We start from the raw sequence: 16,630 nt of genomic DNA on the forward strand, positions 1-16,630 counted from the left end.
ACATAAAAACGACGCATTCACGTATAAATTAAACATCAACAGTGCTGGCGAGTACCTTAGTCTACACTACGAGGAGTACACAACTCCTCTGTGCATTGGCCCCTGTGAAGACTTGTAAGAAACATCACAAATTGGCTCCTCCCCATCTCTCCCCCCCACCCCTCGGAACCTTCCCCGCCTCAGAGTACAGTCTGAAAACGTAGGCGCTTTTGGAGAGGATTGGGAGCTTAAAATATGGCTCCGTGATTTTCAACACAAAGACCACAAACGGCGCTGGAGCACAAGAAGTATTTAAAATATATCACCCCCAGAAGTTGGAGGGCTTCAAAAGTACAAGTCAGGTCGTCCAGGCCGGTCTGCAGGGACTGTTCGCGTTTCCTTCCTGCAACACCCGAGCAGGCAACACGTCGCGACGCCGCCGTTCAGCTGCAGCAGAGGGAGAGCATCATCACCTGCAGTTCCAGGCGTGGGAATCGCTGCCGGAGGGGGCTGGAAAGGCAGCCAGAGAGGGGCGCGCAGCGGGGCCGGGGGCCGCTCCGGTGCCGGGCTGGAGAAACGCCTGCGGTCTGCGGAGCCCGGAGACGCGGCGGGGCAGAGGCGCAGACGCTGCGCGGGAGGGACCGCAGCTGGGCAGGTGAGCCGGCTCCAGCTTCCCGGCTCGCCGCCGCTACTGTCCCGGAGGCGGACCCCGCCGGAGAATCCCTTCCCAGCCTCCGGGTTGGGGCGAGGCGGGGCGCTGACGTCACCTCCCCTCCCCCCAGCTCTCCCCAGAGGGAGGGAGTGGGGAAAGAGGCAGTGATCCGCCGCAGCTCCCGGCCGCAACTCTCAAACTCGGCGGTTTGCTGCCTGGACAAGTCCGGACAAACTTGGCTTCTCTTCGGCCCTCTTTCGAGCCCTCGCGCACTCTCCGCTCGCCTCGTTTCGGTGCTTAAGTTTCACCCAGGACGGAAGCCTCCGGAGATGCGGCCACCTGGGTCCGGGCAGCGCGGGTGGAACGCACTCTTGTCGGGGACATGCTGAAGATCCGTGGGAGGCAAAGTTGGTACTTCAGAAACGGCTTGTAACAAATATCCAAATCGCTTGGGGGATTACGGAGCCGCCGAAGACTTTAAAGCGGAGCACCGAGGACTCGGCTGGACTGGTGAGTTCTTTGTCTAATGGAAGACTTATGCATTTAAGTTTAAACGTAAATGAAATTACGTGGGGTATTGGGTTCTAACCTAGTGCAGGGAAGCGTGTGCATCCTGCAGGCTCTCCCCTCGGCGAGCTGCGCTCCCCCCCACTCTGGCTGTGCCTGGCTGGAAAATGAAAGATCGGCATGCATAGGTTTGGGGATTCGTAAAATACATACAGAGCACTGTTCAAAAGAACTTGAAAAGCTATGCTGTTTGTGCATTATTTTGGATGTAACTTATTATAGAAATGGTGCCCAGGGAGGGCGCATCCCGGACCGCGCCATTCACAGTGGCGCAGCGCCCTCTAGGCTGGTCACCGGGCAGGGAGCGCGCTCCCTGCCGGGTTCTCTGCGCACAGCGAACTTGGACCTGCTCCTGGGACGTGGGCGTGAACTCCGTCGCCGCTACCCTAGCCTTCACTTGCCACCTACTCCGGCCCCTTCTGTATGTCATTTACAAATAGCAGTTTGAGTGGACTGGATTCAGAGGAGGTGCTGGAGGAAAGCGTTGTTGTTTTTCAGGAACCGTCCCCCATTCCCCTAATTTCCAAAGGCCTTTGGGGACCAGGTTAGTTAGGGCCGACTATTGAAAGGAGAAACGTGGAGCTCGAGCTACATTTCTCTTCCATGCGAAGGTAATTCGACGGTACCCAAAAGGCACCTCTATTTTGTTCTGTTGGGGGTAAAGGATTGGTAACGACGTGGCAGCGCCGGAGTCTGAAATCCCCATCCTTGGCTCTCTGCTGTACCTGTGGCGACCAAGTGCAACTTCATCCAGGCAATTAGGTTTCTTAGTAAGCCTGGAACACCGGGACTCCCAAGCAGATGTTACAGCTGGAGTAAGCGTTGTTATTTATTAGCGAATGGTAATTTTCTGCAGGAATTCTTTCGTGCCATTAAAGAGAGCTTGTGATTTTATGTTGCGGGAAGATGTCTTTCTACTTTTACCTCCTCACCCCCCGCTGTTGGTGTATCTTGTGTGGATGTGTTTGGTTCCGAGTTACCACTCGGCAAATGGCGAAAACTGATTTGAGTTTGACGATCACCTACTTCTGAGGCACCCATGTATGAAACTGACCTATAACGGCAGGAGCACTTTGCGCATTTGTGGCCGTGTTCGGATGGTAGTGTTTGTGGGGGGTGTGAGTTTGTGTGTATTCTGAATAATGCGCAGGGGACACACAACGTACTCTTGTTAGTGCTGGGCACCAGCATACTCACGCCGCAGGCATTGTTTTTCCTTCCCAGCCATTACCTGCTAGACACCTTTATTTTTTCCATCACCTTATTTAAGACGGCTTAAGAGGAGACTGCATTAATGTTGAACCAAGGAAATTGGCCCTTTGACCCTAGACTCCCTCGCCCCCATCTGCCGGGCAGTTCACCCTGCAGCCCCCTCCACCGGCTCCGGGGAAATCAGACCTCTTTGTCCTCACAGAGTTAAACTGTTCGAGCCCCAGAAACTTTCCGAGGTCATGTCCGCCCTCTTCTCGGGGCTGTTTCCCAAAGCCCGGGAGCATTCCAGGCTTCCGCGGCGTCTCAGCTGCTCGGAGCCCGGGCGTCTGGAGCTTGGCTGGCGCTGACATCGGCTCCCTGTAGGGAACGCGGGACTGCGCGCCCGGCGTGGGGAGTCCCCACAGGGGGAGTCTGGACGCCCGGGGCTTCCCTTTCTCTCTCGGGAACTTGTAGTTTCAAGTTAGAAAGGGTTCCGTTTGCAGGGTGTGACTTAGCCGGTTAGCCGGCTGGGAAAGCGCACGAGGAGGCACGGATGCCTTTTGTCCCGCAGACCTGCGAGTCGCGAGTGCTCGCCGGCGGAGGCGGGTGCTGGGGTTCCTCACCGCGGTCGGGGAGGTTAGGGGGACTAACTAGCCCCGCACTAAGAGGTCTCGGAGGAAGCGCTCTTATCTTTACGGATCTTAATGATTTAAGGAGGAAGTCATTCCGATCTAACTGCATTCCTTTCAGACCTTTTGGAGGGTTTTACACCTCCTCCCCTCCAAGCTACGGCAGACCCGGAACCGAGGCATTCAAATGCAGATTTAGGAATTCCCTGAGGGTTCTAGACAATCTCAAGGGAGGCGTGGGAAGCTTTTTCATTAGCCTTAGATGGCTTTTTTTTTCAACTTTCCCTTTCCCAGTAAGAAGCATTACAAATTCATTCTCTGCACAAATCTGGGCTGGCCATAACGACACAGGCACTAGAGCAAGCCCCACGCGGTTCCTCGGGGTGTCGCAAGATCGCCCTGGGTACTCGCCGGACTCCACGCCAGGAGTTGGCGGCTGGACCCGCAGCGGGCCTCTGACTCCCTACGGGGCATCGTCGCCGGGGATCCCCGGGCTCAGAGTCCCGCCGCCAGGGAAAGTCTGCTCGAGTTTCCGAGCCGCAGAAACGAGCGCCGGCGCTCGCGGGCGTGGCCGCGGGCGGAGGGATCTACTCGGTGCTTGCGATCCCGGGAGTGGGGTACGCGAGGGGCGGGCGGGAGACACCTGGCCCGCGACACCATGCGGCTCTGCGGGCCCAGGGACTCCCCCGGCCAGCCCGATCCCTGCCCCGGGGAGCATTGAGGCGACGAGGCGCGCGGCCTCCGAAAGCGCCACCGCCACCTGAGGCCAACTTTGCTGTAAGTTTGATAGGAACGAAGTTGGAGCTTCAGGGAGGGTGGGCGAGGGGTGCCCCGCCGCCGGTGCCGGGGAGGCATGCAGCGAGCTGTGTCGGATGGCGGACTTGGAGCTGCTGGGGTGCTTTCGCCAGATTGCCCAGCAGCAGACGGTGCTCCTGCGGGAGCTCTGGAAAAGGGGGTGAAAGAAAGCCGGGCTGGAAGGTGGGCAGTGCCGTGGCGCCTGCCCACTGAAAAGTTCATTGCTGGCTCGGGGATCGGTGGCCAGGCGAGGGGGCGGAGGCGGGGCGCAGGAGCGGGAGGGGGAACGATTCGCAACGTGCAGGGAATGGGAATCAGCTCGCCAGCCAGCCGGCCCCAGCAGCACCGGTCTGGTCCTGGAGCCAGTGCTGGAAATCAAAGCGGCGCCGCGGCGCGGGGCTACCGGGTGGCCCCGGGGGCGAGGACTTCCGCTGCGCCCTGGAGCTGGGAAACTTGCCCAGCGCGCTCCACGCTCCTCGGTAACAGTCGTTGTCTGGAAGGGCTTGCTGATCGCTCTGCCGGGCTGATTCTTCCAGTTTATGAAATAGCACTCACAGTGGAGGAGAGGTGAAAGGAGAGGCCAGTCGTCAGATGGCATCTTTGAAATGGAGTCGCAGAGTTGTTCTGCCAGATGTTGTGTGCCCCGAGGGAGCGCGGCCCCGGGGTTTCAGAACCCACCGGCTGAATGTAGGTAGATGTGATTGAAAAAGTGCCGGCTACACCTTCGCACAGTGTATCCGTTTGTTTCTGTCTTTTCAAGACGAGAAACTTGTGAAATCAGTTTTTTTTTAAAGAAGAGATTCTGGTTCTTTGGTGCTCTTCCTTACTCAAAGTGCCTTCTTCTAGGAAGCTAACTTTCTGCTGTCTCTTCAGTTTTTTTTTTTTTTTTTTGTTCCATTGATGGGAGTTGCAGGGCTTTGAAAACAAGGACCCAATTGTGTGCATAAGGAAAGTAAACTCATAAATATTTTCTATGCAGTTAAAGGGGTCCCCCTCCCCATGCTTCTGATCTGTGGTTACATTAAGTGGCTTTTGTTAAGCACCTCCCTGGTGCCTGGTAGAGTCGATTTTTTTTTAAATTGGGTATTTGCAGTGACTATTACAATCGGGGAAATACTTAAAAGGCATATTTTCTTTTTATTTACTTTACAGAAGCAGGTTCTTAAGTTTTCAGATATTCAGATGTGGGTTCCGGTGGTTTCCGGAGATACCTTGCGCGTGTTGAAACTAGACATGGCAGTGGTTGCCCGTATTGCTCTCAGAGTTGTGGCGGTTATGCAGCGCATCTAGTTAGTGAAGTTACTCATGAAAGTTTGTTTCTCTAGTTACAGAGGATAACTCTGATGCTTGGCTTTGTCTTCGTGCTTTAGGAGGCCAGCTCTGGTTCCTCAGTTATTAGTCCCTTCCCTTGGTATCTATTTAAGTTAACTTAAGATGGATGTAAAAGCCCTTAAAACATTACATAGTTTTAAAAACAGTTGCTAGAACTCTAAATCATGCCAGGCATGGCATTTAACAAGATCGATGCTGGGTTTCAGTTGAATAAAGTTTACATGGATTTGTAGGCCTGTCTCTTGCACACATGAACATTTTAAATGAGCCGAATTCTTTATCATTCTGAAAGGAGGTGAGATTGGTCGAGGATTTCATAAACTCATTCAGGCCAACTGTATGTTCATTGGTATCTTTTAATGATTTCCTAGAAGTCTCCCCAGAAGGTTCTTACTATGTCAATAGGTTGTTCAAATCCATATTCTAGACAGGTGCCACAAGAGGAATCTCAAAATTGTGTGCAGACTAACAGTTTTCACCCCCCTCCCCCTTAGACTGTGCTCCTGAGCCACCTCTGGGCAGGCGTGCCTGTGAATGTGGTAGGTGAAAGGGTGAGGATCTGTTTTTAACTCTCTTAGCAAGTCTCAGCCACCTGTGCTCCGCCCAGGTTTTGCAGATGTTACATAGAGCCAAGAAACTGAATCAAACTAGTTTGTTGTTGTTGCATCCAATGTTGTGTCGACTGTAGGCCTACTTTCCGGTCCAGAGGACCTGACTTCCTTCATAGCCGGAAGCCAGAAGGCTAGGTGTGTGCTTAGCCTTTATGGGTGGGAAATTGCAGTAGGGAAGCAATCTTTTGATGGAATCATGTAGATGATGAAGCCCAACTGTATGTCTCTGTCTCACTTAATTGTTCAGTTTGCAAGTGTTAGTTTATCCTTAGGTACTGGGCAGGAGTTTTTGAAATGAGTGATGCAGGTAACTCATTTAATGAAGATCAGAGAGTTGCTGTTTTCTCATATCTGAGAGGAGCTTTTCATTTCAAAAGTGTAGATGGTCAGATGAAGAATCTGTATATTTTATATTTTAAAGTTTTTTTTTTAAATTCATCTTTCTTTTCAGTCCCAGCTTCAAGTGTATTGACGAAATTCTCGCTTAATTTTATAGTTTATTATATATGTGGAGATGAATTTATAATTAAATGTCTTACACAAACCACGTAGGAGAATCAGTCATTGTTTAATCCTTGTCCTTCATGGAATATTCAGGTATATATACAACTTCATGCCGAACTCTGCAGTACAGACCCTGATCTAGCATCACCTCTAACCCAATTTGGAGGCATTTTGGGAGAGGTGGTGACCCCTCCCCGAGCCGCTGGAAGTTAGAGCCTTCTCCAGGGCAGCCAGCCATCTGCAGTGCCCTTACTGGCCCGGTGGTGGCACCTGGGTTTCCTGTCAGTGTCAAAGTAGTGGATGTGTTACTATTCCCTGTTATCCCTCCTTCCCGCCCCTCCGGTCCTTCCGTCCTGCTTCCATTCTCCCTTCTGAATCCTCATCCATCTGTTCACTCACAAACCCAGTAACTGTGGATCTCCTCTGCCCCAGGACAGGGCGAACAAGTCGTATTCCTGCCTTCAAGGAGCTTACAGTCCAGTGCAGGAGAAAAGACGAACCAACAGTCATATCCATCAGGGTCAAGGCAGCTCCCCACAATGCCCCAGTGAGCGGGGACCGGGGGTCCGTGGATATTAGGATGGGGTGACCTCTGAGGGAAAAGTGAATCGGGAGGGACCAGTCAAGGGGTGGAGATGACACGTGTAAAGCAGGTTGTGGAAACCTTAATTAGTTAGTTGTCGAGGACTAGTGATTAGTTGTGACTGTATTGTAGTGTGATGATAGTGAGAGAAGAGACCTGGGACCTGAGCGTGCCCTGTTATCTGCAGTTAAAAAGGCCCGATTGGTTTATCCTCGGTGCTTCTTTCATTCTGTTTTGACTCGATTATGAATTGCCTTTTTTCCTTGTGCCGGTGGAACAGAAGCCCTATAGGTAGGGCTTACACTGGATTACAAAGACAGGGAGGGTAGTTTTATCGGGCCGTGGTTTAGAAGGGGAGGAAATACAGAAATGGTGAAGAAAAAGGTGAAGATAACTAAACGGTCTGTGAGGAGTGCAGGGCGGTCATGTTTGCATTACCTTTCAGAAGGTACAGGGTGGATAAGGTACAGATTCGGAGCCGCCCCCACTAGGTGGTTTCACGGCCCAAGACAGCTGAGTGGTTTCCAGCTGGTGGGATAGACTGTTTGGGTTCCAAAGAGGAAGAAGTAAAATTGGGAGATTAAATTAGGAAAGGAAGTATTGGACAGATTGTCGAAGGCCTTTGATACAAGGCAGAGGAGGATATACTTAATCAGCACTTGAGGGGAAACACTGAATGTTTGTAAACTAGGGGATAGTATTACAAAGAAGCTTTACTGAGATTAATTTGATTGCCCCGTAGAAGCTAACCAGTATGGGGACCAGAGAGCAGGAAGCCCGGAGCGGCTCTGCAGATGCTGCGTCTGAACGAACACAGACCACAGACGTGAGCTGAACGAGGTGGCGGCCGCAGAAGTGGAAAGGGGACAGTTTTGAGAAATGGGGAGAAAGTCAAGTCTAGGTAAAAGTTAGAGGAAGTTTGGCCTCCAAAGGTCATAGAATAAAAGGTCATAGAAATCCTGAAAGCCCTGGCTGGCATAGCTCAGTGGATTGAGCGCGGGCTGCGAACCAAAGCATCACAGGTTCGACTCCCAGTCAGGGCACATGCCTGGGTTGCAGGCCACAGCCCCCAGCAACCACACATTGATGTCTCTCTCTCTCTCTCTCTCTCTCTTTCTCTCTCTCTTCTCCCTCCCTTCCCTCTCTAAAAATAAATAAATAAAATCTTTTAAAAAATCCTGAACTTTCAGAGAGAGAGAGAGAGCACATGTTGAGTGTATTTGGAGAGAGGGTGAAAGAAGATGTATCTGTGGAGGGTGGGGGGCTATAGAGATTTTAGGCCAATCTCTGGTTTTTCAAATAAAGAAATGCCTTCCAAGTGTTAAGTAATTTCATTCAATTCACAGAGTGGATTGGTGACAAAGTTGGGGCTAGATCATAAGTTTTATGTCTCCCAGCCCTTTCCTCTTCATTTCATTTCGTAGACTGCAAACGTGGGTGATTTGGGAAGAGGTGAAACTTCTCTGAAGTGGGACAAGACAGTAGGATCCCTGTTACAGGCATGCCTCATTTTATTGCACTTCACAGATGCTGTGATTTTTTTTTTTACAAATGGAAAGCTTGTGGCAACCCAGAGTCAGGCAAGCCTGTCAGCACCCTTTCTCCAGGAGCGTGTGCTGGCTTCTTGGCGCTGTGTAACATTTTGGTAGTTCTCACAATGTTTCTGATTTTTCAGTTGTATTTGTTGTGGTGGTTTTGGGATCAGTGATCTCTCACGTTGTGTTACTCCTGTAACTCTTTGGGGCACACAGGCCACACTCATGTACGACCAGGAACTTAATCCATAAATGTGTGTGCTCTGCTTGCACCCCTGAGCCGGCCTTTCCCCGTCTCTCCTCTCCGGGGGTCTCCCTGTTCCCCAAGACACAGCAGTGTTGAAATTGGGTGTTCAAGTGAAAGAAGGGTTGCATGTCTCACCTTAAATCAAAACTACAAATGATTGAGCCGAATGAGGAAAAACATGTCGAAGGCTGAGTTTGGACAAGAGGTAGGCCAAACAACCAAGTGGCGAATACAAAGGAAAAGTTTTTGCAATTAAAAGTGCTACTCCAGTGAACACAGGAATGATAAGAAAGCAAAACTTCTTATCATTCCCGCTGATATGGAGAAAGGGTTGCTGGTCTGGATGGAAGTCCAGCCAGTTGCACAACATTCCCTCAAACCAAAGCCTAATCCAGGACACCGCCTTAACTCTGTTCAACTCTGAAGGCTGAGAGGGGTGAGGAAGCTGCAGAAGGAGAGCCTGAAGCTGGCTGGGGTTGGTTCATGGGTTTAAACAAAGAAGCCGTCTCCAGAACGTAAAAATGCAAGGTGAAGCTTGGAGTGCTCATGCAAACGCTATGGCAGTTTATCTGGGAGCTCTAGCTAATACGATTAATAAAGGTGGCTACACTAACCATAGATTTTCAGTGTAGACAAAGCAGCCTTGTGTTGGAAGAAGGCGTCAGCTAGACCTTCCTAGCCAGAGAGCAGAAAGTCAATGCCCAGCTTCCAGGCTTCGAAGGACAGGCTGACTCCCTTGTCAGGGGCTGATGCAGCTGGTGACTGTGGTGACTGTGCTGCTTTTCACTTTAAAATCCTGGGGTCCTTAGGAATTGTGCTAAACCGACTCTGCCTGCGCTCTGCGAAGGGGAAACACAGCCAGATGTCAGCACATCTGTTCGCAACACGGTTTGCTGCATCTGGGGCGGGGCAGACGTTGGATTAATTACAGTTGTGGGTCTGAGAAACAGTTGATTCTTGTATTGTTATTTAATTACTGTATTGTTCGGACACACGACCGTAAACCTTCTTTTGCCCCACCCTGTGTGTGAAGGCCACTGCTGAGACCTACTGCTCAGAAAAAGAGATCCCTTTCAAAATAGGACCGCTCGTTGACAATGCACCTGGCCACCCAAGAGCTCTGATAAAGATGTGCAGCGAGATTAATGTTTTATGCCTGCTGACACAACATCCATTCTGCAGCCCATGGATCAAAGAGTACTTCTGACCTTCAGGTCTCTTTACTGAGAAATACATTTTGCAAGGCTATATATAGCTGCCAGAGATAGTGATTCCTCTGACGGAACTGAGCAAAGGAAGTTGCAAACTTTCTGGGAAGGATTCACCTCGCTAAATGCCATTAAGAACTTTCGTGACTCGAGAGAAGAGGTCGAAATGTCAGTGTCAATAGGAGTTTGGAGGAAGTGGATTCCAGCCCCCGTGGATGACTTGGAGGAGTTCAAGACCCCGGTGGAGGAAGTCACCGCCGACCTGGTGGAAATCACGAGGGAACTGGAATTGCAGCCTGAGGTCGGGACAGGATCACTGCCACCTGATGGTCAAACGTCAGCAGATGAGCAGCTGCCTCTCACGGCCGAGCAAAGAAAGTGGTTGCTGGCGATGGAATCTACTCACGGTGAAGATTCTTTGAAGGTCATTGAAACACACTTGGCCGATAAAAGCAGTGGCGGGGTTTGAGAGGACTGACTTCCCTTTTGAAGGAAGTTCTGTGGGTCAGGGGCTGTCCCACAGTATGGTGCACGCACTGCAGAGGATTGGTGAAAGGACCAGTCAACCAAGGTGGCAAACTCGATTCTTGTCTTAGCGGCAGGAGTTGCTGCAGCCACCCCAGCCTTCCGCAGCCACCGCGAAGTGCACGAGATCTTTGGGGGCCTTACTACGTGCGTGTGTACAAAGTCGGAAGTCAGAAGTTTGCAGTGCCGGACTTCAAGGTGAGAGAGTCAGTGTAGAGGGTAAACGAATGGAAGAGAATCAGGATAATCGTGCCATTTATTCGTTACATGTTATGCATTGCCTCTCTGTTTCAGGCAGTCTGTGGCAATACAAAGGACAAGAGGCACAGGGGATTAGGGGCAAACCGCGTCAGATGTGCCGCTGAGTCCAAGAAGGTGGGTGCTGAGGAGAAGGTCACTTGGTTTGGCATTAGTGTGTGGTGCTGGGAGAAGCCACTTCTGTTGCCAGGTGGACCCGAGGTCGTGGGGAGCAGTTGAGGGCAGAGGTCAGGTCTTGAGAGGAGGGGGGTTCTGAGGCAGTGAGGGTAGCACCCAGAAACTACCGTCTGCCAGTGTGAGAAGGAGAGAAAGGGGGTGTGGTTTGCAGAGGGTGGAGGTTTGAATGAAGTTCACCTTTGGGTAGGGATGAGCCTGTGTGTATTTGTAGGGGAGCGTGTAGCCACTAGGCTGCGGAAACAGCGCTGTGTGTATTCGTAGACTCTGCACAGCGTGGCTGCAGTGAGGGGGGCGTTTGAGTGCGATGTTTGAGTGGGAGAGGGGATTTGGGGAAGAGCCGCAGAAGAGGCAGAATTTGGGGGCATCGAGGGTGCCTTTCTTTGTAGCTCGGGTGGGCCCCGTCTCCTCTGAGATGTGGGAAGAAGACAGAGGCAGAGGACGAGGAAAGGCTGTCTGCGTGACACTTGCGTTTCCTCACTGTACAGGGACCACTCACACTACTTACTGAGATGCCTCTGCTGCCTGAGTGCACAGGAGCATCCCATGTGACCTGGAATGAAAACGCACTAATGCGGGAGTGGAAGAGGTGGCGGGTGTTCATGAGTGACTACCCCGCCAAAACGTCATTTGAATGGTTTCTGTTGGCGGAGGAAAATACATTCGGTGAGATTATCTTAAATCAGAAGAAGTAAACAGCCTGTTTATTGAGCTGCTCTGTGGACGACGTGTGCCTTGGAGGGTGGATGAGGAGAAAGTGGCTGGAGGATGGGAAGCAGGCCCTGGTCGCGTGTTTGGATGTGCGGCGTCTCAGCGCAGGGAACAGCGCAGGGAACAGCGCAGGGCACAGCGCAGGGTCGCCTGGCCCAGCCAGAATCCGCACAGGCAGCCCCCGGTCGCCCGTCTCGCCTCTCACGTCCCACTAGCCCAGAACCACCAGACACAGCCACCCTCACGGTGCCCACCAACGTGTTGTACAGGCTCGTGGAGCCGGAAAATTACAGTCGGTTTTATAATACAGAGGCTCTTTAGAAATGAGGAAGTCTGTTTAACTTTCTTCGGGGCAAGAAAACTTTTTTAAAAATGACTGGGGATTAGTTAAATCAGGCAAACGCTGATATTTTTAAGTTCTGAGAAAGAGCGACTCTGTGCTCTGGAGAGAGATCGGCAGTTCTTCGCTGTCAGCGTCAGGGATTTGCGCTCCGTTGGCGGTGAACTTGGAGTCCGTTGTTGACCTTTTGCAGGCCGTGTCTGAATTCAGTTGCTGCTAGAGCTATCAGACTTACTGCAGCAACAGTCAAACTACCTACACGCAGAGTTCCCCGAAGTAGTTCAATGATGTGTACATTCAGCTTAAGGCTGCTGTTCCATTCGAGGTTCATAGCTGGTCCCCTACCCAACTTTACTGAAAAATGTATTCAGACAGCTTAGAAAGGTGTTGTATGTACCCAGACAATAAAGCTCTACCCATTAATTTTTCAGCCTAGGAACGAAAGCTTTTACAAGTACTATCTATGACTATGATAATGTAATTAGAAAAATGCAGATTTTTTTCCATTTATAAATGTTATTTGGAAGCTGTGAATTGATTATCGCTGAGTAACAAAAGGCTTTCTTAGCAAGCTACAGTGTTTTTGACCCCTGTTATGATTTCAGAGATCATTAAACATTTAATCTACACTTTTTGAAAAACAGGAGCCATTTAATTTCGTATTTTGTTTTTTTGACAACTTCATGACATTTTTCTCTGAAAATGCAGCTATCTTCCCTGCAATTTAGACATCTTAAAAAGAAACACTCTAAAAATGTGGCGCTATTCCAACCGAACATGAAACTGTCAATGTCACTAGTAGTTCCACCGCAGTGACGCTGTCACCCATGTCCGTGCAGGATGGGGGTGCACAGGGGGGCCCGAGGAGGGGACACAGAGTCCTTGGATCGTGGTGCACATTTTTATCATACGTGGAACGGAAAGTTCAGGACTGTTTCCCTGGCCCAGAGGGCTGGAATGACTGCACAGTACACACGCAACACGGAGGAGAGTTTGTGCGTTGTGTGATGCGGTGTCCCGCATAAGGTCCAGTTTCCGAGCGAATGAAACCCTTCCGCAGCTTCAGTTCTCGGTCGGAACACGCGCAGCCACGCCCTCGGCACCGGGCCACGCTCTGCCCCCTGAAGATGGTGCCGTCGCAGTAACCCACGGGAATACTTACGCGAAGCTCTCCCTAGTGTGGAAATAGGAGCATATTGATATTGGAGCTCTCCTAGAAACATTACTTTTCTCTCTTGTTTATGGATTTTCAGAGCTCTGTCCTAAAGCTATGCCAGCTTTAGACGCGGGGCCCTTTCCCCTAAGGGCCGCACTGAGGAAGCATTCTTTGTTTCCACTTTGGAGAATGCCAGAAGGAACCCTAAACTACTGCGAATTCAAGTAGCTGATCACCTTGGAAATATCAAAGTGTAGCCTTTGGCTAGAATGGTTTTCGGAGTTTAATTTTCATGAGCATTGCACTGTGGGTGATAATGCACTTCTTAGACTTTTTAGATGAAATAGTATTCCGTGTCTTATTTCTCCCCCTGCAGCTTTATTGTTTGTTTTGCACAGAGTAGCAGCCGTAGTTTTATTGTTTGTTTGTTTTCTGATCGTGGCATGTTGGTCTGGGTTAATAACACAGTGCAGGAAGTTCACTCCGGCTGCGCCGTGTCTGTGAGGAGGGTGCTGGGTGAGTTGTGAAAGGTGCGTGGGACTCGGGCTGTGGGAAGTAAGGGGGTGGCGGGGGAGGCTGCGGTCGGAGTGGGGGCCTGCCGAGAGAGCAGCTGCAGTCACTTGACCTGCTGGGTGGCAAGTCCTAGGGACCTGGGGGTGGAGGGCGCTGTCCAGGGCCTTTCTCATTCATATCCGAGTTCTGGTGTCAGGCTTCGGATGTTCTCGGAGATCGGTCTCCGTGTGTCTCTGGCACACCACTGTTCCTCTCTCCTTCTACCTCCACAGCCCTCTGACCCCTCAGCTGGCTCCTTGTCCTTGACTGTCCTCTAAATCTGGGGGAGCAGCCGGTGCTGCTTCCTTTTCTTCTCTGCTTGTGCTCCGCTCACTGGCGACCGCAGCTTCGTGGTTTCCAGTCCTTCTCCCACTGAGGTCTCCAGGCCGGGCCTCTCCCGCACGCACGTCCAGCTGCCCACTTACTCCTTACAACAGGCGTGTCCACCTCGACTTGTCAAATCGGGACTCCTCATCTTACCCCCTAAAATCCATTCTTCCCTCCCTCTCTCCTCTTTCAGTACCTGCCAGCCCAGTTTTTCCTACTCAGCACACAATCCTTGGAATCTTTTCTGATACCTCTCCCATTCCCTCCGCCCTTCGCCTCTCCAGTTTGTCAGCAGATCCTGTACTCGATCCACAATTGGATCGCTTCTCCCCATCTCCATCAGTACCATTTTGGGGCTAGGCCACTGTGGTCCCTCCCCTCGAACTGGCCCCCCCCTCCAGCTTCTGCCCTGGCCGCCCTGTGTTCTGTTCCCAACATGGGCCCCTCGGCGCCACCATTGTCACTTTAAGTTAGAGCGTGTCACACTCCCTGTTGAAAATCCTCAAGTATAATTCAAAGTCCTAAACATTGCCCTTCCCCCATGAGTTCTTAGGGATCTAAAGGAATGATTGAACAGATACCCAAATGGAAGAAAGTAGACCGATTTCCCCTGTGGAAGGATTCTCAATAATTCACGAAGCATAACTCTCCACCCCTTCGGTGTGGGCTGCGCATCGTGACTTCTTTCTAAATAGTACAGGGGGGCGGGGAGAGGTTGAGTAATAACTTCACGGTGGAGAAACGTGACGGGCACCGCGACAACTCAGAGAATGAGGCCAGCCTCAGCACGGAGAAGGCACAGGGGCATGTGATGATAATGGCACTTCACCTCCTGCCCAAACACACGGCCCCTGGGCGGTCATGGGAGGAGCACCAGGCACATCCCACTTGGGGGACCTGCTACGGAGTGCCTGGCCGGTGCTCCTCGGAACTGTCCAGGTCATTAACGAGAAGGGAAATCCGAGACACTGGGACAGTCCAGAGGAGTCGGAGACGGGACGACGTGGTGTAAGGTGGTGGTCTTGGATGGGATTCTGGGACAGAAAAGGGGCATCAGAACTTCAGTAGTTCTGATCGGTGTATCAAACTAGTTCATTCATTGTGGCAATGGCGCCTTATTAGGTGAGCTGTTCTCAGTAGGAGAAACGATCTTAACTCTTTTGTAAATCTGAAACTATTCTAAAATTAAAAGTTTGCATTAAAAAAAGGCCCCCTGACTGCCCTCCCCTCACCCATGTGCCCTAGCCACAACGGTCTCTTTGTTACTTCTCTGCCGGTGGAGACTTTGAGCCCCAGGAGACATTTGGCGGTGTCTGGAGAGTTTTCATTGGGTGGGGAGGTTGTGCTCCAGGCTCTTACTTCTCGGGTGGAGACCAGGAAGAGTCTTAAACATCCTAGGATGTTTGGGGCAGCTCGCTAAGCCCCCCTCCCCCGCAGACACACACACAATTCCAAAATGTGGAAAGTGCTGAGGCTCAGAAACCCCAGCCCTTTTGAATGTAGGGTTCTCTCCTTCCCTTCAGGCTCCTGACCAGTCTCACTGGGCCTGCTCTATTTATTTTTCTGCTTTGCACTGGATCATCATCAGCACCCGATGTGGTCTGTTGACATGTTTGCCACCAGGAAATGTGTCGCCGTGAGAGTGTGTTGGTGGGCTGTTTGCTTCACTTTTGTGTCCCCGGCATCTACAGCTGTTGCCAGCGCATTAAATGTTTGTTGACTGAATCAAATACTTGATAAAGGGAGTGAATGAATGATAAAGGTAATGTATGCTTATGCCCAAAACTTCAGATAGAAAAGTAAAAATGGAAACATGCCTCCAGCTGCCTGTTCCCTAGAAGTTACCACAGTTAACAATATTTTTTATCTGTGTCCAGATTTTTCTGCTCAGTTTTAAGCACATTTGTGTGCTCTCTGCACACAGTTTATCTCTCTTCTTTTATTTTGCAAATGTAAATGGGGTCAGTTTAGTTTTTCCAGCAAGTCTATCTGGGCATCTTTTCATATCAACAGATAGAGTGCTGCCTTATTGCTTTAATGCATGATATTTTATATGTAGAATTAGGCAAAAAAAAATTTAAGATTTTATTTATTTGTAGAGGGGAAGGGAAGGAGAAGGAAAGGGGGAGAAACATCAATGTGTGCTTGCCTCTTGTGCACCCCGTACTGGGGACCTGGCCCACAACCCAGGCATGAGCTCTGACTGGGAATCGAACAGGTGACCCTTTGCTTTGCAGACCGGTACTTAATCCAATGAGCCACACCAGCCAGGGCGAAGCAAAAATTTTTAATTGCTTATGGTAGAATCCTAGTATAATACTTTGTTGTGAAGTAGATAATAGTAATAGTATGTTTCCTAAAACAAACACAATGTTTGTTTAACATCATCTTTTTACGTGTTCCTTAAAGCATTTAGTATCTATGTTCTGTCTATCTTTAGTTACTCCTCGTTTGTAAATGCCTCGGGATGGGACTGTCTTTTAGAATAACCTTGACTCTTTGTTCCTTGCATGGTCTCTCCCACAGTAGTTCCTGGTACCAGGAGGTGTAATTGAGTTGAAGTTTTTACTTGTTTTGATAAAATTACTGGATCATTACAAAATATTCAAATTCTCCTGCGTTTCAGAGCTGTTGACTAAATTAAGGAACAGTTCTGGGAGAAAACTGTTCTGTTGTTTTGTTTAAATGAGACTTGTTCTTCTAGAGGCCAGATACCTGTCTCATTTCCCTCCTTTCTCTGCTGAGCTGAAGGCT

General features: G+C 50.5%; 1 protein-coding gene across 3 annotated transcripts in view; it reads left to right on the forward strand.

Moving 5' to 3' along the window:
- The first annotated feature begins 221 nt into the window (after window positions 1-221).
- Window positions 222-16,630, forward strand: part of FAT1 (FAT atypical cadherin 1) — a 127,714-nt gene continuing 111,305 nt past the window's right edge. For all 3 annotated transcript variants that reach the window (XM_036011727.1, XM_028526451.2, XM_036011728.1), the window contains exon 1: window positions 222-1,141. The gene's annotated coding sequence lies outside the window, so the exon portion shown is untranslated. The remainder of the gene's footprint in view (window positions 1,142-16,630) is intronic.

The sequence above is a fragment of the Phyllostomus discolor genome, chromosome 11 (genome assembly GCF_004126475.2).
Source record: "Phyllostomus discolor isolate MPI-MPIP mPhyDis1 chromosome 11, mPhyDis1.pri.v3, whole genome shotgun sequence".
NCBI lineage: Eukaryota > Metazoa > Chordata > Mammalia > Chiroptera > Phyllostomidae > Phyllostomus > Phyllostomus discolor.